This window comes from Anopheles gambiae, chromosome 2, assembly GCF_943734735.2.
Source record: "Anopheles gambiae chromosome 2, idAnoGambNW_F1_1, whole genome shotgun sequence".
NCBI lineage: Eukaryota > Metazoa > Arthropoda > Insecta > Diptera > Culicidae > Anopheles > Anopheles gambiae.
The window spans coordinates 70025064-70052990 of NC_064601.1; the positions used below are offsets into that span (position 1 = coordinate 70025064).

At 44.6% G+C, this 27927-nt stretch overlaps 3 long non-coding RNA genes across 3 annotated transcripts; all 3 read left to right on the top strand.

The window, feature by feature from the left end:
* The first annotated feature begins 6575 nt into the window (after positions 1–6575).
* On the top strand, positions 6576–7935 carry LOC133391396 (uncharacterized). The gene is made up of 2 exons (XR_009764897.1): positions 6576–7026; positions 7103–7935. It is a non-coding gene; the product is annotated as an uncharacterized LOC133391396 (long non-coding RNA).
* A 6186-nt stretch (positions 7936–14121) lies between these two features.
* LOC133391710 (uncharacterized) lies at positions 14122–15207 on the top strand. The gene is made up of 2 exons (XR_009765171.1): positions 14122–14298; positions 14375–15207. It is a non-coding gene; the product is annotated as an uncharacterized LOC133391710 (long non-coding RNA).
* Positions 15208–26040: 10833 nt separating this feature from the next.
* Positions 26041–27126, top strand: LOC133391400 (uncharacterized). The gene is made up of 2 exons (XR_009764900.1): positions 26041–26217; positions 26294–27126. It is a non-coding gene; the product is annotated as an uncharacterized LOC133391400 (long non-coding RNA).
* The last annotated feature ends 801 nt before the right edge of the window (positions 27127–27927 follow it).

Here is a 27927-nt window from a genome sequence, read left to right on the forward strand (position 1 = left end):
TTCGCACTTGGACTGTCCGTTTGTTGGCGTTCACAACGACCTGAATCATCGTGCTCAATCAACTGTGGCCTGAAGAAGCCAACGACGTCAATGCGGCCCAAGTCCATCGCTTTACGCATGTACCCCCCCTCCCCCCCTCCCAGGTGCTGGAGGAAAAAATCGCTAAGTGCGGGAAAAGGTTACTACGGCCGTACTATCGGATGAAACTCGTGCCGAACACCGCGAAGGCGACAAGAAGGAAGCGAAGGAAGGTGCCAAGACGGCCTCAAAGGGTAAAACGCAGCGTTCGGTAGCAAGCTTAACATGGCCAAGGTGGAGGTGCAAGCTTTATACATCGCAACACCGGTCAAGGAGGAATTGAAGACGGATAATTCGACTAACTCTGGAACGGCTTTTCGCGCACCAGCTATTGCTACCGAGAACGACCGGCAACAGATAAGGTAGCAGACAGGACAGTGAACAAAACGTCCAGAGAACCGGAAGTGCTGTAACGTTCGAGTGTGTGAAACATGATGCTTAAAACCTGTACCTTGAACCCATTGATGCGGCGTGCTTTTCTTGCGTTTGATTTGTGATTGTACAATACAATTTGTACTACAATGTTTCAATTCGTTTTAAATATTAAAAACAAGCTGTGTGCTCTCTCTGAATGTCTCATTAATAACGGGTCAATGTTTCATTTTTATCTTGGATCCTTGGTATTTTGTTTCACAAGTTTCTATTCATCGGAAGTGCGTTATTATGACGTTAACGGTAATCTGTAATAGCTGCTAAATGGTGCTAATGTGGTGAAACGATGGCGCCTTTTCACGGACAGATAACCAGCAGTGGGCAGAATACGAGCCAGCAACGATCATCACCGAGACGATGCGCTTACTTTGCGTGGTTCGTGGGTTGGATAGTGAGTGTCGCGTCTTGAAGCACCGTTGTTGGCGGCGATCAGAAGCAGCACACTCGCGGCAGCTGTGAAGGATGTCTTCAGCAGGACACACACTTTGCAGATGACATGCTCGTCGCGCTTTACTAATATTCATCTCGTTGCGCAAATGGTGTTAGGTGAAACGCTGTGCGATGCTGTGATGCTGCGTCGTTTATCGATTATGATAATGATAATGTTTCCTTGCGCTACGTTGTTCAACGGATGTTGTTTTTTTTTTTGTATCGTTTAGTCATTGTCGTTAGTTATGTCCCTGTAATGTTATCGATCGTAGCGGGGCCGTCCAGGACCGTTTTGCGGGAGGTTAGTTTTAGGGGTACATTCTAAATGCTTATGAAATGAAAGTCGTAGAGGAGTTTTACAGCAAGCGTAACATCCTATCCTAACAGCCCGAACGAATCTGGTCTGCCTTGATCGGATATGGTTTTATTTATACTAAAAAAAAAGTTATTAATTCCGTACATTTGGTTGTGGTTTGTGTTTTTGTTCTGCTTAAAGCCAATTGTTTAGCTTCTGCTTGGTGTTGGACAAAACTCGGGTTTTGATACTGTAGGCCGTTCTATTTTCCGCGGTGTGTTTCTATGTGTTTTGGTTTACAATGTGTGCGGTATAGTGTGAGGTGTTTTTGTGTGGAGTGTCACAAAACTGTCTCTTTTTGGTGTTGTGGGTTCTAACGCATATGGTGTTCCTGCCTTCGGCTCCCGGTGTGGCTATCTTTGCTTACGCTGGCTATTGGTGATAAGGTGCTATGCGTTGTGAGTTCACCTACTTTTGCATAAGTGTGTCTCAATCGTCTCATCTGCGAAATGTACAAAAGATGCTAGGGATAAAGGGATAAGTGGATGGTACATGCAACGAACGGCATAATTGCATGCAACCCAACCATGTAAAGAGAAAGACACGGAAATTTCTTCGCGTGAAAGTACGGTTCCATTCACTCTCGAGAGTTGCACCCAAAAATGGTCGCATGCAAGAATGCCCTAAAGGGTCACCGAGACTTAACAGTCATCATCACACAACTTACCTGGTGCACCATCGTCTTATTTGCACGGCAGCCTCCTTGCGGGCGATTCACATGAGATATCTGCTTTGCTGGAAGAATAGTAAGGTACTTTGCATTCAAATTAGTAAGTTTTCATTGGTTCGATTTTGGTTTTTTTTTTTTAAATCAGGGAGGAAACCATGCATAGGGACCCGCATCCAGTTGGACGGCTGCACAGCAGGGACGACCCCCCGGGTACTGTCGGATGCCTTCCGACTAAAACCTCCCCAAGCCTTCACCATTTTTTTGTGCAGAAAATGGTATAGACGAATCAGCAGATATCGTCTCGGCGCCGCGCTGTGACGTCGTGGTTAGAGACGTCTGGCGTATGAGCCTTACGACTTTGTACCAAATAGTGTAAGGGCTAATGAGACCCTTACACTACCGAGAACAAGTCCGCTTCTCCTGACACTGTATTTATTGACGGATGCACCCTATTAGATCCTCCCAACCTTTGCCAAGTTACATGAAAATCAGTGACTACTTTGCTCGCGTTGCCGTCAGCGCATTAAGGCTTTGGCCTGCTGCAGATGGTATGTGCAGGACTGCTCACGGTAGCCCAAAGGAAATCAAAGTAGTCTACTGATTCAAATGCAACTGGGCAACGGCAGCAAGAGTTTCATTAAGGGGAAAAGGACGAAAGCAAAGCTGGTAAAAAGGGAAGCAACAGCGCTTCAAGCAAAAGTAAGTGCTGCACAGAGTGCAGCAAATACGTTGTCCTTATGCTTCCGGCGAAAAGCATACTCCGCCAGGTAAAATTTAAGCGGGAAGACCTATTGGTACCCTTTTTCTTAAGGAAGTGCTTAAGCCACCTCCATAAATTTTCCACCGTTTGCGTGTGGACAGTGTCATCATCTGGATTTATGAAATGCGTAGTGTGGTTCACGGTGGCATGCAAATATCCCACTTGGTCCAGTTGATTGTAACCGCGCCAACAGTCGGTTAAAATCCTGGTCCCCGCAGCAACGTTGGACCGTATAAGGTTGCCCAATATTGGTGCGGTCCTCTTGGCTACGCGACAGAGGAATATATCTTTCGTCTCGCGGCAAATACCTCCAACCAACCATTCTTCGTTGGAGGGATTAATTCTGCCGCGATTGTATTTCCTCTTGACCAGCTTTGTTTCGTCTATCTCGACAGTTTTACCGGGACCACCAATCATCGATCCGGTGTACTGATCGAGATACATCAACTCGGAGCGGATTTTACGGTAAAACGACATCACAGTTTTACGGTTTACATCCGCTTCGATTGCGGCTCTGTCGACACCTATCTCCATGCTCCAAAAATATATGAGCATCATTATCTTATGTAGGGAAAGTTTCGACCCAGCGAAAAACGATCCATTTCGCACACTTAATGAGGCGTTTCGACAGAGCCGCTTCCCACATACCCATCTACATCCGTCAATACATACCCCTACCCGAAGATTCGTCCGGAGGTTCATCGGATCACCGCATCGCCGTCATTCCTGGCTCGGTTTCAGCAGCTTCCACCGCAGTAGCCACTCCACAGCATCCTGCGGATCCTCTAGATCCTGCATGATGTTAATAAGCCGAATATGTTCCCTGCATTGACCCGTTGAGTTTGTGTCGACCCGTTACAGCTTTCTAACCAAGCGTGAGTTAAGCATGCGGATCATTTGTGCAAACCGTGTTATACATGTTTCATTTCGTGGTTGTTAATTTCAGCTTTAAAAATTCGTGTGTTGAAGGAAATTTTCCTAGACATTCTGGTGGAGATCGAACCCACGTTCCAACCGGTTAAGGGAAAGGAGCTTAAGCCAAACGAAATGTTGGCCGCTTCTTTGCGATTTCTAGCTGAAGGCAGCTATCAAACTGGAACAAGAAATTATTACAAAGTAGCTATTGCCCAGCCTTCTTTCTCGGTAGCCTTTGAAATGTGCTTGAACATAATCGAAGAAACTCTTGGGAACAAATGGATCTCTTTAGCGATGGAATCAAATGAGCAACAAGATGCACGACGATACTTTTTCTCCAAAAGTAGTATCGCTGGTGTTGTGATGTGTGTTGATGGAACACACATAAAAATTATTGCACCAGTGGACGATTACGTTCAGCATTTTAACCGGAAGGGCTATTAAAGCCTAAACGCAATGATTGTAAGTAAAGCTTTCAGTTTTTTTTGTCTTATGTTGTGTACTTCAATATTATTTTTCGTACCGGTAGATTTGCGACCATCTCATGAAAATTCGTTATGTGAATGCCAGATTCGGAGGAGCCAATCACGATTCATATACATTTATATATCTTGAGAGATTCATGAATCTTTGGATATTCCTGAATCTTTGAAGATTCGACTCGAAATTCGAATCACTCATCACTGAAGATTCATATGAATGAATCTCAACGAAACATTCATGAAACCCAAATACTACATTAAATAGCTCTCACTTTAGCGGGGCGGGGTAATCATCGCATGAGCTTCGCATCTGCAGTCCCGGACTCTCACTACCATGCGCATTAACCACAAGAAACAGAATACACGAACATCAACCTGAAGCTGATAACCAGCGGACTGGCGCACTCCACTAGTCTATTATGCATGATGAGTGTTGTGGAGACGGACAGCGTAGCGCAACATTGTGACTCTGGGTTGCTCTCAAGGTGCGATAGCCCTGGACGTCACCCGCGCTGTCTGTCGAGGGCAACTGTGTGACGGAGCGAAAGGGCCTCGCCATCGCGGCTAGGACACGACGGCCGTTTACCCGCCCATTCGGTTCTCGGGTCATCAACAAGTGCGGTTACCGTTACGCAGCTGCGCCGGGGTTTTACTGTTCAACGAATATTTAATGTGTTAGTAATGAAGTTTGCTTGTTTGTTTGTAACTATTTAGTTGTGCGTAATTCAGTGTGTAACTAAAATAAGTGAATGGACATCCGAACACAACAATGAGGATCAATTCTCCCAGTGCAGCGATAGAGAGAGACCTGGAGATCTTCATGCAGAACGAGTCCTCCGAGCACAAGTCGACGGTTACGGTTCAGGGTGAAGTTATATCACGACATCATCCTTACCTTCTAACTATCACGTCATCTGTGGAAGGGTTCATTGCCGACTTCACTCGATTTGGCGACGAACAGACACTCTACGTCTGTCCCAGCGTGGAGAAATTTGCGGAGCAGATCGATCAGATAAGCCAGGCAGTGCAACTCGAGGCAATGTAGGAGCAAGAGAGGTAGTAGGCAAGCAGCAGGCAGACATATACAAGCCAGGAACACCATGCCTTGCTCTGTATAGTGGTGACGGATTGTACTACCGGGGAATGGTGGAAGAGGTGGACGTAGTACATGATACTGTGCGTGTCGTCTACGTTGCCTTCCTTAAGAAGGACCTCTGCACAACGTATGTGTGCGACTGGCGGGCGTTCGGCCGAATGCACAACTACCCATTTCAGAGGTTTACCGACGGCTGGAGCAGCAACTTTATCGAGCGTCGTTTTACGTGCGAAATATCCATCGCTCTGACATGGAGAAAGGTAAGACACTAGAGGTAGAGCTGTACACGGCGAGCAACTGCAAAACGCTTGTCTACCAGAAGCTCATAGATGAGGAATACTTGGTTGCTGTTGCCAATAATGATGGGCAAAACAACACAATTTCGGAGCAGGCTCTGACCGGCTCCTTACCCAGCTTCGCCTTAGCGACTCCGTACCACCGGCTCCACCAGTCCAGGGCCGGCTAAGGAGTTACTGTTTTGCTTCAAAAAGCAAGTTGTCTAGTTGCCAAGTAGTTAATAATTTGCAACCTATGGACAACACCAAGCCAAGGATTTTCAAGGCTCCAACCTTCAATCTATCCTCAACTCTCTGTCTTGCTGGTGCTCAGATAATTATCTTGATTTGTGCACTACTTAATGTTCTATCATTTCCTTCTCCTGTTCCCTCCAACCTATACAATGTAACTATTTCCTAAACTCCTTCCAACTATCCCGTGTTAATGTGATCCGCGACCTGAGAGTGATCCTTGAATCAAAACTCTCCTTCTCGTCACAATACGAGAATATCATTTCTAGTGCGTTTAAGGTGCTTGGGCTTATCCGCAGATTTACCAACCTAATAACTGACCCAAAATGTTTAAAGGGATTATTCTGCGCCCTAATGTACCCGATTCTTGAATATGGCTGTGTTGTCGGGAACCATTTTGCCCAAGTCTAGACGGCAAAAATTGAACGAGTTCAGCGCTGCTCCACCAGAATCGTCTTCAGGCGATTCCTTGGTAGCACTGCCCAGTTGCCTACTTATGTAGTAAGATGTCGTATGCTGGTCCTAAAATCGCTTGAAAGCAGATGTGATCACGGTCAGACTATTTTTATCGCAAGACTCCTCAGTGAAAGAGATGTGGTTTTCCTCCTGGCTCGCATTCGCTATTGGAACATTCTCTGGAAACCCGCTGCGCAAAGCGATCGAAAACTTCTCAAACTCAAACTGCAAAGATATTTCACAGCTCACCCGCTGCGCAAAGCGATCGAAAACTTCTCAAACTCAAACTGCAAACATATTTCACAGCCCATGACTGTGAAATATTTCGCATTCAAAATTGTTGCAAATTTTTAAATGAAATATTTCGAAATTGGTTAAAGTCCAGATGGGCACTCGTCCGGGTTAGTACCGAACTTGACCCACAGGGGGCGCTGTGGTGCAACATTTCATCTGAGATTGCTCGATTATTTTTCATGCAGCTGAGCGGCTGTCACAAATCGTTGCTGCCACAAATTGTAAATAAGTGTTTGTTTCACACATCTTCATACTCCTGCTCCTCTTGGTAAGAAATACAACTTTCCTAAACTAGTCGTGATAAATGTTGTTTAATGGTTTGTGGTTTCGCAGACACAAATGGCTACTGCATCGCGTCACCCACCGCCGTCATGGGGAATGGATAATTTTCACGCAAATTGGCGGTATGGTGTATAATGGAACGGGCAAAGATGACGCTACCTGCATCCTGCTTGGCGCGATGGCCAATAACGATATTGATGATGTTCGGCGCCGGTACCGTCATGCGTAACGAGTTCTGTTCCACGCGCCGGTAGAGTGTCCACGAGTGATTTCGTCGATCAGGCCTGCCCGAAGTTAACTTATTTTGTCTGCAACTTTACACCCAGTACATCATCAACCAGTACGAGAATCCGATGCCGATTTCGGTGCAATCCTGGATCCGCATCGACGGATCGGGTAACATCGACACCGCTGGACGCAGAGCGATGACTAACCCGCAATCCCGTACCGGAAACTGGAACCTGCAGGCCGTCGTAGGCAGTGCTGGTACTGGTTTTCGCACTTGGACTGTCCGTTTGTTGGCGTTCACAACGACCTGAATCATCGTGCTCAATCAACTGTGGCCTGAAGAAGCCAACGACGTCAATGCGGCCCAAGTCCATCGCTTTACGCATGTACCCCCCCTCCCCCCCTCCCCGGTGCTGGAGGAAAAAATCGCAAAGTGCGGGAAAAGGTTACTACGGCCGTACTATCGGATGAAACTCGTGCCGAACACCGCGAAGGCGACAAGAAGGAAGCGAAGGAAGGTGCCAAGACGGCCTCAAAGGGTAAAACGCAGCGTTCGGTAGCAAGCTTAACACGGCCAAGGTGGAGGTGCAAGCTTTATACATCGCAACACCGGTCAAGGAGGAATTGAAGACGGATAATTCGACTAACTCTGGAACGGCTTTTCGCGCACCAGCTATTGCTACCGAGAACGACCGGCAACAGATAAGGTAGCAGACAGGACAGTGAACAAAACGTCCAGAGAACCGGAAGTGCTGTAACGTTCGAGTGTGTGAAACATGATGCTTAAAACCTGTACCTTGAACCCATTGATGCGGCGTGCTTTTCTTGCGTTTGATTTGTGATTGTACAATACAATTTGTACTACAATGTTTCAATTCGTTTTAAATATTAAAAACAAGCTGTGTGCTCTCTCTGAATGTCTCATTAATAACGGGTCAATGTTTCATTTTTATCTTGGATCCTTGGTATTTTGTTTCACAAGTTTCTATTCATCGGAAGTGCGTTATTATGACGTTAACGGTAATCTGTAATAGCTGCTAAATGGTGCTAATGTGGTGAAACGATGGCGCCTTTTCACGGACAGATAACCAGCAGTGGGCAGAATACGAGCCAGCAACGATCATCACCGAGACGATGCGCTTACTTTGCGTGGTTCGTGGGTTGGATAGTGAGTGTCGCGTCTTGAAGCACCGTTGTTGGCGGCGATCAGAAGCAGCACACTCGCGGCAGCTGTGAAGGATGTCTTCAGCAGGACACACACTTTGCAGATGACATGCTCGTCGCGCTTTACTAATATTCATCTCGTTGCGCAAATGGTGTTAGGTGAAACGCTGTGCGATGCTGTGATGCTGCGTCGTTTATCGATTATGATAATGATAATGTTTCCTTGCGCTACGTTGTTCAACGGATGTTGTTTTTTTTTTGTATCGTTTAGTCATTGTCGTTAGTTATGTCCCTGTAATGTTATCGATCGTAGCGGGGCCGTCCAGGACCGTTTTGCGGGAGGTTAGTTTTAGGGGTACATTCTAAATGCTTATGAAATGAAAGTCGTAGAGGAGTTTTACAGCAAGCGTAACATCCTATCCTAACAGCCCGAACGAATCTGGTCTGCCTTGATCGGATATGGTTTTATTTATACTAAAAAAAAAGTTATTAATTCCGTACATTTGGTTGTGGTTTGTGTTTTTGTTCTGCTTAAAGCCAATTGTTTAGCTTCTGCTTGGTGTTGGACAAAACTCGGGTTTTGATACTGTAGGCCGTTCTATTTTCCGCGGTGTGTTTCTATGTGTTTTGGTTTACAATGTGTGCGGTATAGTGTGAGGTGTTTTTGTGTGGAGTGTCACAAAACTGTCTCTTTTTGGTGTTGTGGGTTCTAACGCATATGGTGTTCCTGCCTTCGGCTCCCGGTGTGGCTATCTTTGCTTACGCTGGCTATTGGTGATAAGGTGCTATGCGTTGTGAGTTCACCTACTTTTGCATAAGTGTGTCTCAATCGTCTCATCTGCGAAATGTACAAAAGATGCTAGGGATAAAGGGATAAGTGGATGGTACATGCAACGAACGGCATAATTGCATGCAACCCAACCATGTAAAGAGAAAGACACGGAAATTTCTTCGCGTGAAAGTACGGTTCCATTCACTCTCGAGAGTTGCACCCAAAAATGGTCGCATGCAAGAATGCCCTAAAGGGTCACCGAGACTTAACAGTCATCATCACACAACTTACCTGGTGCACCATCGTCTTATTTGCACGGCAGCCTCCTTGCGGGCGATTCACATGAGATATCTGCTTTGCTGGAAGAATAGTAAGGTACTTTGCATTCAAATTAGTAAGTTTTCATTGGTTCGATTTTGGTTTTTTTTTTTTTAAATCAGGGAGGAAACCATGCATAGGGACCCGCATCCAGTTGGACGGCTGCACAGCAGGGACGACCCCCCGGGTACTGTCGGATGCCTTCCGACTAAAACCTCCCCAAGCCTTCACCATTTTTTTGTGCAGAAAAATGGTATAGACGAATCAGCAGATATCGTCTCGGCGCCGCGCTGTGACGTCGTGGTTAGAGACGTCTGGCGTATGAGCCTTACGACTTTGTACCAAATAGTGTAAGGGCTAATGAGACCCTTACACTACCGAGCACAAGTCCGCTTCTCCTGACACTGTATTTATTGACGGATGCACCCTATTAGATCCTCCCAACCTTTGCCAAGTTACATGAAAATCAGTGACTACTTTGCTCGCGTTGCCGTCAGCGCATTAAGGCTTTGGCCTGCTGCAGATGGTATGTGCAGGACTGCTCACGGTAGCCCAAAGGAAATCAAAGTAGTCTACTGATTCAAATGCAACTGGGCAACGGCAGCAAGAGTTTCATTAAGGGGAAAAGGACGAAAGCAAAGCTGGTAAAAAGGGAAGCAACAGCGCTTCAAGCAAAAGTAAGTGCTGCACAGAGTGCAGCAAATACGTTGTCCTTATGCTTCCGGCGAAAAGCATACTCCGCCAGGTAAAATTTAAGCGGGAAGACCTATTGGTACCCTTTTTCTTAAGGAAGTGCTTAAGCCACCTCCATAAATTTTCCACCGTTTGCGTGTGGACAGTGTCATCATCTGGATTTATGAAATGCGTAGTGTGGTTCACGGTGGCATGCAAATATCCCACTTGGTCCAGTTGATTGTAACCGCGCCAACAGTCGGTTAAAATCCTGGTCCCCGCAGCAACGTTGGACCGTATAAGGTTGCCCAATATTGGTGCGGTCCTCTTGGCTACGCGACAGAGGAATATATCTTTCGTCTCGCGGCAAATACCTCCAACCAACCATTCTTCGTTGGAGGGATTAATTCTGCCGCGATTGTATTTCCTCTTGACCAGCTTTGTTTCGTCTATCTCGACAGTTTTACCGGGACCACCAATCATCGATCCGGTGTACTGATCGAGATACATCAACTCGGAGCGGATTTTACGGTAAAACGACATCACAGTTTTACGGTTTACATCCGCTTCGATTGCGGCTCTGTCGACACCTATCTCCATGCTCCAAAAATATATGAGCATTATTATCTTCTGTAGGGAAAGTTTCGACCCAGCGAAAAACGATCCATTTCGCACACTTAATGAGGCGTTTCGACAGAGCCGCTTCCCACATACCCATCTACATCCGTCAATACATACCCCTACCCGAAGATTCGTCCGGAGGTTCATCGGGTCACCGCATCGCCGTCATTCCTGGCTCGGTTTCAGCAGCTTCCACCGCAGTAGCCACTCCACAGCATCCTGCGGATCCTCTAGATCCTGCATGATGTTAATAAGCCGAATATGTTCCCTGCATTGACCCGTTGAGTTTGTGTCGACCCGTTACAGCTTTCTAACCAAGCGTGAGTTAAGCATGCGGATCATTTGTGCAAACCGTGTTATACATGTTTCATTTCGTGGTTGTTAATTTCAGCTTTAAAAATTCGTGTGTTGAAGGAAATTTTCCTAGACATTCTGGTGGAGATCGAACCCACGTTCCAACCGGTTAAGGGAAAGGAGCTTAAGCCAAACGAAATGTTGGCTGCTTCTTTGCGATTTCTAGCTGAAGGCAGCTATCAAACTGGAACAAGAAATTATTACAAAGTAGCTATTGCCCAGCCTTCTTTCTCGGTAGCCTTTGAAATGTGCTTGAACATAATCGAAGAAACTCTTGGGAACAAATGGATCTCTTTAGCGATGGAATCAAATGAGCAACAAGATGCACGACGATACTTTTTCTCCAAAAGTAGTATCGCTGGTGTTGTGATGTGTGTTGATGGAACACACATAAAAATTATTGCACCAGTGGACGATTACGTTCAGCATTTTAACCGGAAGGGCTATTAAAGCCTAAACGCAATGATTGTAAGTAAAGCTTTCAGTTTTTTTTGTCTTATGTTGTGTACTTCAATATTATTTTTCGTACCGGTAGATTTGCGACCATCTCATGAAAATTCGTTATGTGAATGCCAGATTCGGAGGAGCCAATCACGATTCATATACATTTATATATCTTGAGAGATTCATGAATCTTTGGATATTCCTGAATCTTTGAAGATTCGACTCGAAATTCGAATCACTCATCACTGAAGATTCATATGAATGAATCTCAACGAAACATTCATGAAACCCAAATACTACATTAAATAGCTCTCACTTTAGCGGGGCGGGGTAATCATCGCATGAGCTTCGCATCTGCAGTCCCGGACTCTCACTACCATGCGCATTAACCACAAGAAACAGAATACACGAACATCAACCTGAAGCTGATAACCAGCGGACTGGCGCACTCCACTAGTCTATTATGCATGATGAGTGTTGTGGAGACGGACAGCGTAGCGCAACATTGTGACTCTGGGTTGCTCTCAAGGTGCGATAGCCCTGGACGTCACCCGCGCTGTCTGTCGAGGGCAACTGTGTGACGGAGCGAAAGGGCCTCGCCATCGCGGCTAGGACACGACGGCCGTTTACCCGCCCATTCGGTTCTCGGGTCATCAACAAGTGCGGTTACCGTTACGCAGCTGCGCCGGGGTTTTACTGTTCAACGAATATTTAATGTGTTAGTAATGAAGTTTGCTTGTTTGTTTGTAACTATTTAGTTGTGCGTAATTCAGTGTGTAACTAAAATAAGTGAATGGACATCCGAACACAACAATGAGGATCAATTCTCCCAGTGCAGCGATAGAGAGAGACCTGGAGATCTTCATGCAGAACGAGTCCTCCGAGCACAAGTCGACGGTTACGGTTCAGGGTGAAGTTATATCACGACATCATCCTTACCTTCTAACTATCACGTCATCTGTGGAAGGGTTCATTGCCGACTTCACTCGATTTGGCGACGAACAGACACTCTACGTCTGTCCCAGCGTGGAGAAATTTGCGGAGCAGATCGATCAGATAAGCCAGGCAGTGCAACTCGAGGCAATGTAGGAGCAAGAGAGGTAGTAGGCAAGCAGCAGGCAGACATATACAAGCCAGGAACACCATGCCTTGCTCTGTATAGTGGTGACGGATTGTACTACCGGGGAATGGTGGAAGAGGTGGACGTAGTACATGATACTGTGCGTGTCGTCTACGTTGCCTTCCTTAAGAAGGACCTCTGCACAACGTATGTGTGCGACTGGCGGGCGTTCGGCCGAATGCACAACTACCCATTTCAGAGGTTTACCGACGGCTGGAGCAGCAACTTTATCGAGCGTCGTTTTACGTGCGAAATATCCATCGCTCTGACATGGAGAAAGGTAAGACACTAGAGGTAGAGCTGTACACGGCGAGCAACTGCAAAACGCTTGTCTACCAGAAGCTCATAGATGAGGAATACTTGGTTGCTGTTGCCAATAATGATGGGCAAAACAACACAATTTCGGAGCAGGCTCTGACCGGCTCCTTACCCAGCTTTGCCTTAGCGACTCCGTACCACCGGCTCCACCAGTCCAGGGCCGGCTAAGGAGTTACTGTTTTGCTTCAAAAAGCAAGTTGTCTAGTTGCCAAGTAGTTAATAATTTGCAACCTATGGACAACACCAAGCCAAGGATTTTCAAGGCTCCAACCTTCAATCTATCCTCAACTCTCTGTCTTGCTGGTGCTCAGATAATTATCTTGATTTGTGCACTACTTAATGTTCTATCATTTCCTTCTCCTGTTCCCTCCAACCTATACAATGTAACTATTTCCTAAACTCCTTCCAACTATCCCGTGTTAATGTGATCCGCGACCTGAGAGTGATCCTTGAATCAAAACTCTCCTTCTCGTCACAATACGAGAATATCATTTCTAGTGCGTTTAAGGTGCTTGGGCTTATCCGCAGATTTACCAACCTAATAACTGACCCAAAATGTTTAAAGGGATTATTCTGCGCCCTAATGTACCCGATTCTTGAATATGGCTGTGTTGTCGGGAACCATTTTGCCCAAGTCTAGACGGCAAAAATTGAACGAGTTCAGCGCTGCTCCACCAGAATCGTCTTCAGGCGATTCCTTGGTAGCACTGCCCAGTTGCCTACTTATGTAGTAAGATGTCGTATGCTGGTCCTAAAATCGCTTGAAAGCAGATGTGATCACGGTCAGACTATTTTTATCGCAAGACTCCTCAGTGAAAGAGATGTGGTTTTCCTCCTGGCTCGCATTCGCTATTGGAACATTCTCTGGAAACCCGCTGCGCAAAGCGATCGAAAACTTCTCAAACTCAAACTGCAAAGATATTTCACAGCTCACCCGCTGCGCAAAGCGATCGAAAACTTCTCAAACTCAAACTGCAAACATATTTCACAGCCCATGACTGTGAAATATTTCGCATTCAAAATTGTTGCAAATTTTTAAATGAAATATTTCGAAATTGGTTAAAGTCCAGATGGGCACTCGTCCGGGTTAGTACCGAACTTGACCCACAGGGGGCGCTGTGGTGCAACATTTCATCTGAGATTGCTCGATTATTTTTCATGCAGCTGAGCGGCTGTCACAAATCGTTGCTGCCACAAATTGTAAATAAGTGTTTGTTTCACACATCTTCATACTCCTGCTCCTCTTGGTAAGAAATACAACTTTCCTAAACTAGTCGTGATAAATGTTGTTTAATGGTTTGTGGTTTCGCAGACACAAATGGCTACTGCATCGCGTCACCCACCGCCGTCATGGGGAATGGATAATTTTCACGCAAATTGGCGGTATGGTGTATAATGGAACGGGCAAAGATGACGCTACCTGCATCCTGCTTGGCGCGATGGCCAATAACGATATTGATGATGTTCGGCGCCGGTACCGTCATGCGTAACGAGTTCTGTTCCACGCGCCGGTAGAGTGTCCACGAGTGATTTCGTCGATCAGGCCTGCCCGAAGTTAACTTATTTTGTCTGCAACTTTACACCCAGTACATCATCAACCAGTACGAGAATCCGATGCCGATTTCGGTGCAATCCTGGATCCGCATCGACGGATCGGGTAACATCGACACCGCTGGACGCAGAGCGATGACTAACCCGCAATCCCGTACCGGAAACTGGAACCTGCAGGCCGTCGTAGGCAGTGCTGGTACTGGTTTTCGCACTTGGACTGTCCGTTTGTTGGCGTTCACAACGACCTGAATCATCGTGCTCAATCAACTGTGGCCTGAAGAAGCCAACGACGTCAATGCGGCCCAAGTCCATCGCTTTACGCATGTACCCCCCCTCCCCCCCTCCCCGGTGCTGGAGGAAAAAATCGCAAAGTGCGGGAAAAGGTTACTACGGCCGTACTATCGGATGAAACTCGTGCCGAACACCGCGAAGGCGACAAGAAGGAAGCGAAGGAAGGTGCCAAGACGGCCTCAAAGGGTAAAACGCAGCGTTCGGTAGCAAGCTTAACACGGCCAAGGTGGAGGTGCAAGCTTTATACATCGCAACACCGGTCAAGGAGGAATTGAAGACGGATAATTCGACTAACTCTGGAACGGCTTTTCGCGCACCAGCTATTGCTACCGAGAACGACCGGCAACAGATAAGGTAGCAGACAGGACAGTGAACAAAACGTCCAGAGAACCGGAAGTGCTGTAACGTTCGAGTGTGTGAAACATGATGCTTAAAACCTGTACCTTGAACCCATTGATGCGGCGTGCTTTTCTTGCGTTTGATTTGTGATTGTACAATACAATTTGTACTACAATGTTTCAATTCGTTTTAAATATTAAAAACAAGCTGTGTGCTCTCTCTGAATGTCTCATTAATAACGGGTCAATGTTTCATTTTTATCTTGGATCCTTGGTATTTTGTGTAGCGACCTCGGTCGCGTTACTCGTGCAGACGTAGCCTAAGCATTGTGTGAGAGGCGAAATGCGTGAGAGGATCTAGATGCGTGAGAAGACCAGGTCGAGAGGGTGCAGGGAGATAAGAGATCCAAGTGGCAGGATTGATGCAACGTAGCCTAAGCATTGTGTGAGAGGCGAAATGCGTGAGAGGATCGAGATGCGTGAGAAGACCAGGTCGAGAGGATGCAGGGAGATAAGAGATCCAAGTGGCAGGATTGATGTAACGTAGCCTAAGCATTGTGTGAGAGGCGAAATGCGTGAGAGGATCGAGATGCGTGGGAAGACAAGGAGATAAGAGATCGAGATGATGCAAGGAGATAAGAGATCAAAGTGGCAGAATAGATTAGAGCTTCGTAGAGTAAGGTTTGGGAGTAGTGTCGTCGGAAGATAGAATAAAGAGTACGGAGTAGAAGGCTCTACATGTGGTGACAGCGGAAAAAAAAGGTTGCGTTGGGACGCCATTTCTGGCTGGTGTTAAAAAAATTAGTTTTTTGTGCGTAATTGTGGTAAAAAAGTTTCAGTTTCAATGTTATTTAAGTTTATTTATTAAATTTATGTTTGTGCCTAGAACGGTATTTAGGTCGGTAAGTAAATGTCCGTATAAAACGTGAAGTCGTTAAATTATGGTGTAGTTGTGTGGGTGTATGAGTGTGATTCGCTTTAGTTCATAGATAATGGCCTGACCGTATTGCTTGTGTATGCGTGTAATAGTGAATACAGTGTAAAAAAAAAAAAGAATTAGTGTTTGCTAGGCGTCTTACTTACTTAATTTATTTATTTATTTATTTATATATATTTTTTAAATTATTTATTTATAGTAGATTAATTAAATTATTAGTAATTTTTTGAAAAAGTTATTATCACAAATGTGCGAACGGATCCTTATGTTAAGAGGGCGTGAAATTAAAGTAAAAAAAGCCCATAATAGTCTGTTAGACATTCCACGATTTCGCGACAATCTAAACTCAACAGAAACCGCAGTGTCAGGAAACGAAGAGTACAGAACTCATCTGAAAGTTCTAAAGGCGGATTTTTTTAACCAAAGCGTCGAAATTCAGAAAGCCTGGGATAACCCATCTGGGTCAAAGAAAATGGCGACCGAGTTTTCAATGAAGGACGCTATCAAATATATACCAGAATTCAAGGGAGTAGCGGAGGAATTGGATAGTTTTTTGTTCCAATGCGATTCGTTTGCTAAACTTCTATCTGATGAGGATTCAGATGAGCCCCTTATTCAAGTTGTGCTCACTAAATTAAAAGGTCCAGCAGCAGCAAGCTTCAAACGCGTTTTTGCAAGCACATGGGATGCCCTACGTGTAAATCTTATAAAAGAATTCGGTGAGAGAATAAGCTTAGAAGAAGTTTTCGAAAAAGTTGAAACATTAGCACAAAATCAATCGGAATCGTACTTATCCTATAGGAATAGGGCTCTAAAATTGAAAGACTTGATAGAGGAACTGACGGGATTATGTAAAGAAGATTCATACGCAATAAAAAATCTTAGGATCCATTTCATTGCCGGGTTGAATAACCCCGAACTAAAGACAGTCGCAAGAAGCAAGAAGCATATAACATTCGAAAGCTTGTTGGATGAGTTAGAAGAAGAGTGTAAGGAGGCAGAGACCATTAGAAAAATAGAAGGAAGACTGAATCGGTCGATAGGAACGCAAAATGGAGGTAACATAACGCTCGGTAGTAACGGTACTTCCGCAAGCGGTGGGCAGCCAAACAGTAGTTTTACACAATCTAGTCATAGTTATAGAAATAATAGTAATAATTTTAACAGTAGTATTGGAAATAGCTCTAGAAATTTTAATACAAATAACAATAATAATAACGATAGTATTAAAACACATCAATCCAATTTTAACAATAATAATGATAATGACCATAACGGTTCTCAAGGTAACACTGTTCCTGATTATCATAGATATCAACAACCCAATTTTTCTAATTCAAATTACAATAAATTCAGTAACACTAATTTAAATCATTTTAGAAACAGTACACCGAGAAAACCATGGCAGCAAAATTTTAACTACCGGACTGAGCAAGACAACCAGTTTCAAAAAAACTAAATACGGGGGGGTTCTTCTTGGGACCCCCATATTCACGCAACATACAGTACATATACGAAAAATCGCAACGATGTATCGCAAATTAATGGGTTGTTTCTTGAAATAATATTTGAAAATAATCTTCCATATATACAATTGCCTTTAACGGAAAACTTAATAGATTCAAAATTTTTGGTGGATACGGGATCAGTGATAAATTTAATGAAGTTGGAGGAGGTTAAAAGATTAGGTGCGGTAAAAATTAATTTTAATGACCGAATAGTAATTATTGGAGTGGATAACATGCCTATGGAAACTATCGGCTCGTTTGAAACGTTCGTCGTAGTTCAAGAATTAAAATTCCCAATTAAATTTCAAGTTGTTAATGACTTAATATTTGGATCAATACTAGGTGGAGAATTTCTTAGAAGACACGTGAAGATAATCGGGGAAGATTTAAAGTATATCGTTCTAAAAGGGAAAGAAATGGATGAAATCAATGAATATCAAATCGAAGAAGATGAAGAATGTTTTGATGATCGCGACGAAGTGGATGAAGAGTTAAAATTATCAGAAAAGCTCGAGGATATAAAGGACTTCGACATAATGGAAGCTAGAAATATTGCACCTAAGCAAGAACGTTTAAGGCAAGAAGAATTGCTCACAATGATAGAACTAAGCCATCTGGCAGGGGATGCTAAGATCAAAGTGGAAGAAATATTAAAGCAAAATAGTAGGGCATTTTTTATTAATGGTGACTCATTGACTTTCACAACATCTGCTATGCATGAAATAGAGACAACCACCAATGTTCCGATATACAAACGGCAATACAGATTTCCTGAGGCTACCAAGTCACAGATTAATGATGAAATTGAGGAGATGCTCAAACATAATATTATAAAACCAAGCAAGAGTCCATGGAATGCGCCCGTTTTATGCGTCCCGAAAAAGAAAGATGAAAATGGAACTATGAGATATAGGATAGTAGTGGACTTCAGGTCGCTTAACACAATCACAAAACCTTTTATTTATCCGATTCCTTTAATAACAGACATACTTGATAGTTTAGGAAACAGTCAATATTTTTCCACATTAGACCTAAAATCTGGGTTCTATCAGGTACCGATTCATCCTAGAGATGCCACAAAAACGGCTTTTTCAACCCCCAAAGGTCATTTTGAGTTCACACGGATGCCAATGGGTTTGAAGAATAGCCCCTCTACATTCCAAAAACTAATGAATACCGTGATATATGAGCTCGGTAATTTCAAAGCATTAGTATATTTAGACGACATTATCGTTGCGGGTGATACAATTGAAGAACACAATGAGAATCTGGCCAAAGTATTGGAGGCACTTGTCGGTCATAATTTAAAGGTAGAAACAAAAAAGTGTAAAATCCTGAAAAATGAGTTGGAGTTTTTAGGTCATGTCATAAACAAAGAAGGGGTAAAACCCACTAGGGAGAATGTGAAAGCGATTGAACAAATGAAACATCCTGGAAATATTAGAGAGTTACGATCTTTTCTGGGCACTATAAACTTTTATGCCAAATTCATAGAAAATATTGCAGAGATCAGAAAACCATTGAATGAATTGTTAAGAAAGGACACTGTTTTTAGTTGGACCAAAGATTGCGAAAATGCATTTGAGCAACTAAAGCGCTGTCTCATGTCAGAACCGCTTCTCGTTCGGCCGAACTACAGAGATAGATTTGTTATTACTACAGATGCTAGCCTGCATGCTATAGGGGCAGTGCTTTCTAATGAGACAAATATGGAAAGACCCATAGCGTACGCCAGTAGATCGTTAGGATCGGCAGAAAGGAAGTATCATACGATAGAAAAGGAGTTATTGGCGATTGTTTGGGCCGTGGATTATTTCAAACACTATATTTTTGGCCAAAAGTTTATAATCTATACAGATCACAGACCATTGGTTTCATTATGGAGTCTAAATGAAAACAGTTCCACTCTCACAAGACTTAGACTACGATTACAAGGAATAGAATGTGAAATCGGGTACAAAAAAGGAAAAGAAAATATAGTGGCTGATTTTCTATCACGATTACCACATGAAAATGAGAAGGATCTCCTAGAATCGAAAAAGGATGCAGTAGCAATTGTCACTAGACAACAAACGAAAAAAATAATACGAGAGCAAATAAATAACGAATTGGGAAAAAAGTCTGACATTTCAGAGGAACAGGAGGATAACCATTGGGACAACTTACTAGGAATTGAAATCGATGATAAAATGACAGAGCAGATGGAGCAAAGGATGGAGCGAAAAATTAAATCTAATCGCGTAGATAAATCCAAGTACAAACATTTTCAACCAGATGCTGAAAGAATAGAGGTTGATGAGAGTGAGGTTGAAACGTTGCTGAAGGAATTTCACGATGCTCCTTTAGGAGGACACGTAGGAGTTAGAAGAATGAAGAAAAGAATAAGAGAAATGTTTTATTGGAAGAACATGTACAAAGACATTGAAAGATACGTTAGAAGTTGCAAATCATGTCAAATTAATAAGATATGTCGATACAATAGAATCCCTATGCAAATCACTACAACGTCAACAACACCTTAACGTTAACGGTAATCTGTAATAGCTGCTAAATGGTGCTAATGTGGTGAAACGATGGCGCCTTTTCACGGACAGATAACCAGCAGTGGGCAGAATACGAGCCAGCAACGATCATCACCGAGACGATGCGCTTACTTTGCGTGGTTCGTGGGTTGGATAGTGAGTGTCGCGTCTTGAAGCACCGTTGTTGGCGGCGATCAGAAGCAGCACACTCGCGGCAGCTGTGAAGGATGTCTTCAGCAGGACACACACTTTGCAGATGACATGCTCGTCGCGCTTTACTAATATTCATCTCGTTGCGCAAATGGTGTTAGGTGAAACGCTGTGCGATGCTGTGATGCTGCGTCGTTTATCGATTATGATAATGATAATGTTTCCTTGCGCTACGTTGTTCAACGGATGTTGTTTTTTTTTTGTATCGTTTAGTCATTGTCGTTAGTTATGTCCCTGTAATGTTATCGATCGTAGCGGGGCCGTCCAGGACCGTTTTGCGGGAGGTTAGTTTTAGGGGTACATTCTAAATGCTTATGAAATGAAAGTCGTAGAGGAGTTTTACAGCAAGCGTAACATCCTATCCTAACAGCCCGAACGAATCTGGTCTGCCTTGATCGGATATGGTTTTATTTATACTAAAAAAAAAGTTATTAATTCCGTACATTTGGTTGTGGTTTGTGTTTTTGTTCTGCTTAAAGCCAATTGTTTAGCTTCTGCTTGGTGTTGGACAAAACTCGGGTTTTGATACTGTAGGCCGTTCTATTTTCCGCGGTGTGTTTCTATGTGTTTTGGTTTACAATGTGTGCGGTATAGTGTGAGGTGTTTTTGTGTGGAGTGTCACAAAACTGTCTCTTTTTGGTGTTGTGGGTTCTAACGCATATGGTGTTCCTGCCTTCGGCTCCCGGTGTGGCTATCTTTGCTTACGCTGGCTATTGGTGATAAGGTGCTATGCGTTGTGAGTTCACCTACTTTTGCATAAGTGTGTCTCAATCGTCTCATCTGCGAAATGTACAAAAGATGCTAGGGATAAAGGGATAAGTGGATGGTACATGCAACGAACGGCATAATTGCATGCAACCCAACCATGTAAAGAGAAAGACACGGAAATTTCTTCGCGTGAAAGTACGGTTCCATTCACTCTCGAGAGTTGCACCCAAAAATGGTCGCATGCAAGAATGCCCTAAAGGGTCACCGAGACTTAACAGTCATCATCACACAACTTACCTGGTGCACCATCGTCTTATTTGCACGGCAGCCTCCTTGCGGGCGATTCACATGAGATATCTGCTTTGCTGGAAGAATAGTAAGGTACTTTGCATTCAAATTAGTAAGTTTTCATTGGTTCGATTTTGGTTTTTTTTTTTTTAAATCAGGGAGGAAACCATGCATAGGGACCCGCATCCAGTTGGACGGCTGCACAGCAGGGACGACCCCCCGGGTACTGTCGGATGCCTTCCGACTAAAACCTCCCCAAGCCTTCACCATTTTTTTGTGCAGAAAAATGGTATAGACGAATCAGCAGATATCGTCTCGGCGTCGCGCTGTGACGTCGTGGTTAGAGACGTCTGGCGTATGAGCCTTACGACTTTGTACCAAATAGTGTAAGGGCTAATGAGACCCTTACACTACCGAGCACAAGTCCGCTTCTCCTGACACTGTATTTATTGACGGATGCACCCTATTAGATCCTCCCAACCTTTGCCAAGTTACATGAAAATCAGTGACTACTTTGCTCGCGTTGCCGTCAGCGCATTAAGGCTTTGGCCTGCTGCAGATGGTATGTGCAGGACTGCTCACGGTAGCCCAAAGGAAATCAAAGTAGTCTACTGATTCAAATGCAACTGGGCAACGGCAGCAAGAGTTTCATTAAGGGGAAAAGGACGAAAGCAAAGCTGGTAAAAAGGGAAGCAACAGCGCTTCAAGCAAAAGTAAGTGCTGCACAGAGTGCAGCAAATACGTTGTCCTTATGCTTCCGGCGAAAAGCATACTCCGCCAGGTAAAAATTTAAGCGGGAAGACCTATTGGTACCCTTTTTCTTAAGGAAGTGCTTAAGCCACCTCCATAAATTTTCCACCGTTTGCGTGTGGACAGTGTCATCATCTGGATTTATGAAATGCGTAGTGTGGTTCACGGTGGCATGCAAATATCCCACTTGGTCCAGTTGATTGTAACCGCGCCAACAGTCGGTTAAAATCCTGGTCCCCGCAGCAACGTTGGACCGTATAAGGTTGCCCAATATTGGTGCGGTCCTCTTGGCTACGCGACAGAGGAATATATCTTTCGTCTCGCGGCAAATACCTCCAACCAACCATTCTTCGTTGGAGGGATTAATTCTGCCGCGATTGTATTTCCTCTTGACCAGCTTTGTTTCGTCTATCTCGACAGTTTTACCGGGACCACCAATCATCGATCCGGTGTACTGATCGAGATACATCAACTCGGAGCGGATTTTACGGTAAAACGACATCACAGTTTTACGGTTTACATCCGCTTCGATTGCGGCTCTGTCGACACCTATCTCCATGCTCCAAAAATATATGAGCATTATTATCTTCTGTAGGGAAAGTTTCGACCCAGCGAAAAACGATCCATTTCGCACACTTAATGAGGCGTTTCGACAGAGCCGCTTCCCACATACCCATCTACATCCGTCAATACATACCCCTACCCGAAGATTCGTCCGGAGGTTCATCGGGTCACCGCATCGCCGTCATTCCTGGCTCGGTTTCAGCAGCTTCCACCGCAGTAGCCACTCCACAGCATCCTGCGGATCCTCTAGATCCTGCATGATGTTAATAAGCCGAATATGTTCCCTGCATTGACCCGTTGAGTTTGTGTCGACCCGTTACAGCTTTCTAACCAAGCGTGAGTTAAGCATGCGGATCATTTGTGCAAACCGTGTTATACATGTTTCATTTCGTGGTTGTTAATTTCAGCTTTAAAAATTCGTGTGTTGAAGGAAATTTTCCTAGACATTCTGGTGGAGATCGAACCCACGTTCCAACCGGTTAAGGGAAAGGAGCTTAAGCCAAACGAAATGTTGGCCGCTTCTTTGCGATTTCTAGCTGAAGGCAGCTATCAAACTGGAACAAGAAATTATTACAAAGTAGCTATTGCCCAGCCTTCTTTCTCGGTAGCCTTTGAAATGTGCTTGAACATAATCGAAGATACTCTTGAGAACAAATGGATCTCTTTAGCGATGGAATCAAATGAGCAACAAGATGCACGACGATACTTTTTCTCCAAAATTAGTATCGCTGGCGTTGTGATGTGTGTTGATGGAACACACATAAAAATTATTGCACCAGTGGACGATTACGTTCAGCATTTTAACCGGAAGGGCTATTAAAGCCTAAACGCAATGATTGTAAGTAAAGCTTTCAGTTTTTTTTGTCTTATGTTGTGTACTTCAATATTATTTTTCGTACCGGTAGATTTGCGACCATCTCATGAAAATTCGTTATGTGAATGCCAGATTCGGAGGAGCCAATCACGATTCATATACATTTATATATCTTGAGAGATTCATGAATCTTTGGATATTCCTGAATCTTTGAAGATTCGACTCGAAATTCGAATCACTCATCACTGAAGATTCATATGAATGAATCTCAACGAAACATTCATGAAACCCAAATACTACATTAAATAGCTCTCACTTTAGCGGGGCGGGGTAATCATCGCATGAGCTTCGCATCTGCAGTCCCGGACTCTCACTACCATGCGCATTAACCACAAGAAACAGAATACACGAACATCAACCTGAAGCTGATAACCAGCGGACTGGCGCACTCCACTAGTCTATTATGCATGATGAGTGTTGTGGAGACGGACAGCGTAGCGCAACATTGTGACTCTGGGTTGCTCTCAAGGTGCGATAGCCCTGGACGTCACCCGCGCTGTCTGTCGAGGGCAACTGTGTGACGGAGCGAAAGGGCCTCGCCATCGCGGCTAGGACACGACGGCCGTTTACCCGCCCATTCGGTTCTCGGGTCATCAACAAGTGAGGTTACCGTTACGCAGCTGCGCCGGGGTTTTACTGTTCAACGAATATTTAATGTGTTAGTAATGAAGTTTGCTTGTTTGTTTGTAACTATTTAGTTGTGCGTAATTCAGTGTGTAACTAAAATAAGTGAATGGACATCCGAACACAACAATGAGGATCAATTCTCCCAGTGCAGCGATAGAGAGAGACCTGGAGATCTTCATGCAGAACGAGTCCTCCGAGCACAAGTCGACGGTTACGGTTCAGGGTGAAGTTATATCACGACATCATCCTTACCTTCTAACTATCACGTCATCTGTGGAAGGGTTCATTGCCGACTTCACTCGATTTGGCGACGAACAGACACTCTACGTCTGTCCCAGCGTGGAGAAATTTGCGGAGCAGATCGATCAGATAAGCCAGGCAGTGCAACTCGAGGCAATGTAGGAGCAAGAGAGGTAGTAGGCAAGCAGCAGGCAGACATATACAAGCCAGGAACACCATGCCTTGCTCTGTATAGTGGTGACGGATTGTACTACCGGGGAATGGTGGAAGAGGTGGACGTAGTACATGATACTGTGCGTGTCGTCTACGTTGCCTTCCTTAAGAAGGACCTCTGCACAACGTATGTGTGCGACTGGCGGGCGTTCGGCCGAATGCACAACTACCCATTTCAGAGGTTTACCGACGGCTGGAGCAGCAACTTTATCGAGCGTCGTTTTACGTGCGAAATATCCATCGCTCTGACATGGAGAAAGGTAAGACACTAGAGGTAGAGCTGTACACGGCGAGCAACTGCAAAACGCTTGTCTACCAGAAGCTCATAGATGAGGAATACTTGGTTGCTGTTGCCAATAATGATGGGCAAAACAACACAATTTCGGAGCAGGCTCTGACCGGCTCCTTACCCAGCTTTGCCTTAGCGACTCCGTACCACCGGCTCCACCAGTCCAGGGCCGGCTAAGGAGTTACTGTTTTGCTTCAAAAAGCAAGTTGTCTAGTTGCCAAGTAGTTAATAATTTGCAACCTATGGACAACACCAAGCCAAGGATTTTCAAGGCTCCAACCTTCAATCTATCCTCAACTCTCTGTCTTGCTGGTGCTCAGATAATTATCTTGATTTGTGCACTACTTAATGTTCTATCATTTCCTTCTCCTGTTCCCTCCAACCTATACAATGTAACTATTTCCTAAACTCCTTCCAACTATCCCGTGTTAATGTGATCCGCGACCTGAGAGTGATCCTTGAATCAAAACTCTCCTTCTCGTCACAATACGAGAATATCATTTCTAGTGCGTTTAAGGTGCTTGGGCTTATCCGCAGATTTACCAACCTAATAACTGACCCAAAATGTTTAAAGGGATTATTCTGCGCCCTAATGTACCCGATTCTTGAATATGGCTGTGTTGTCGGGAACCATTTTGCCCAAGTCTAGACGGCAAAAATTGAACGAGTTCAGCGCTGCTCCACCAGAATCGTCTTCAGGCGATTCCTTGGTAGCACTGCCCAGTTGCCTACTTATGTAGTAAGATGTCGTATGCTGGTCCTAAAATCGCTTGAAAGCAGATGTGATCACGGTCAGACTATTTTTATCGCAAGACTCCTCAGTGAAAGAGATGTGGTTTTCCTCCTGGCTCGCATTCGCTATTGGAACATTCTCTGGAAACCCGCTGCGCAAAGCGATCGAAAACTTCTCAAACTCAAACTGCAAAGATATTTCACAGCTCACCCGCTGCGCAAAGCGATCGAAAACTTCTCAAACTCAAACTGCAAACATATTTCACAGCCCATGACTGTGAAATATTTCGCATTCAAAATTGTTGCAAATTTTTAAATGAAATATTTCGAAATTGGTTAAAGTCCAGATGGGCACTCGTCCGGGTTAGTACCGAACTTGACCCACAGGGGGCGCTGTGGTGCAACATTTCATCTGAGATTGCTCGATTATTTTTCATGCAGCTGAGCGGCTGTCACAAATCGTTGCTGCCACAAATTGTAAATAAGTGTTTGTTTCACACATCTTCATACTCCTGCTCCTCTTGGTAAGAAATACAACTTTCCTAAACTAGTCGTGATAAATGTTGTTTAATGGTTTGTGGTTTCGCAGACACAAATGGCTACTGCATCGCGTCACCCACCGCCGTCATGGGGAATGGATAATTTTCACGCAAATTGGCGGTATGGTGTATAATGGAACGGGCAAAGATGACGCTACCTGCATCCTGCTTGGCGCGATGGCCAATAACGATATTGATGATGTTCGGCGCCGGTACCGTCATGCGTAACGAGTTCTGTTCCACGCGCCGGTAGAGTGTCCACGAGTGATTTCGTCGATCAGGCCTGCCCGAAGTTAACTTATTTTGTCTGCAACTTTACACCCAGTACATCATCAACCAGTACGAGAATCCGATGCCGATTTCGGTGCAATCCTGGATCCGCATCGACGGATCGGGTAACATCGACACCGCTGGACGCAGAGCGATGACTAACCCGCAATCCCGTACCGGAAACTGGAACCTGCAGGCCGTCGTAGGCAGTGCTGGTACTGGTTTTCGCACTTGGACTGTCCGTTTGTTGGCGTTCACAACGACCTGAATCATCGTGCTCAATCAACTGTGGCCTGAAGAAGCCAACGACGTCAATGCGGCCCAAGTCCATCGCTTTACGCATGTACCCCCCCTCCCCCCCTCCCCGGTGCTGGAGGAAAAAATCGCAAAGTGCGGGAAAAGGTTACTACGGCCGTACTATCGGATGAAACTCGTGCCGAACACCGCGAAGGCGACAAGAAGGAAGCGAAGGAAGGTGCCAAGACGGCCTCAAAGGGTAAAACGCAGCGTTCGGTAGCAAGCTTAACACGGCCAAGGTGGAGGTGCAAGCTTTATACATCGCAACACCGGTCAAGGAGGAATTGAAGACGGATAATTCGACTAACTCTGGAACGGCTTTTCGCGCACCAGCTATTGCTACCGAGAACGACCGGCAACAGATAAGGTAGCAGACAGGACAGTGAACAAAACGTCCAGAGAACCGGAAGTGCTGTAACGTTCGAGTGTGTGAAACATGATGCTTAAAACCTGTACCTTGAACCCATTGATGCGGCGTGCTTTTCTTGCGTTTGATTTGTGATTGTACAATACAATTTGTACTACAATGTTTCAATTCGTTTTAAATATTAAAAACAAGCTGTGTGCTCTCTCTGAATGTCTCATTAATAACGGGTCAATGTTTCATTTTTATCTTGGATCCTTGGTATTTTGTTTCACAAGTTTCTATTCATCGGAAGTGCGTTATTATGACGTTAACGGTAATCTGTAATAGCTGCTAAATGGTGCTAATGTGGTGAAACGATGGCGCCTTTTCACGGACAGATAACCAGCAGTGGGCAGAATACGAGCCAGCAACGATCATCACCGAGACGATGCGCTTACTTTGCGTGGTTCGTGGGTTGGATAGTGAGTGTCGCGTCTTGAAGCACCGTTGTTGGCGGCGATCAGAAGCAGCACACTCGCGGCAGCTGTGAAGGATGTCTTCAGCAGGACACACACTTTGCAGATGACATGCTCGTCGCGCTTTACTAATATTCATCTCGTTGCGCAAATGGTGTTAGGTGAAACGCTGTGCGATGCTGTGATGCTGCGTCGTTTATCGATTATGATAATGATAATGTTTCCTTGCGCTACGTTGTTCAACGGATGTTGTTTTTTTTTTGTATCGTTTAGTCATTGTCGTTAGTTATGTCCCTGTAATGTTATCGATCGTAGCGGGGCCGTCCAGGACCGTTTTGCGGGAGGTTAGTTTTAGGGGTACATTCTAAATGCTTATGAAATGAAAGTCGTAGAGGAGTTTTACAGCAAGCGTAACATCCTATCCTAACAGCCCGAACGAATCTGGTCTGCCTTGATCGGATATGGTTTTATTTATACTAAAAAAAAAGTTATTAATTCCGTACATTTGGTTGTGGTTTGTGTTTTTGTTCTGCTTAAAGCCAATTGTTTAGCTTCTGCTTGGTGTTGGAC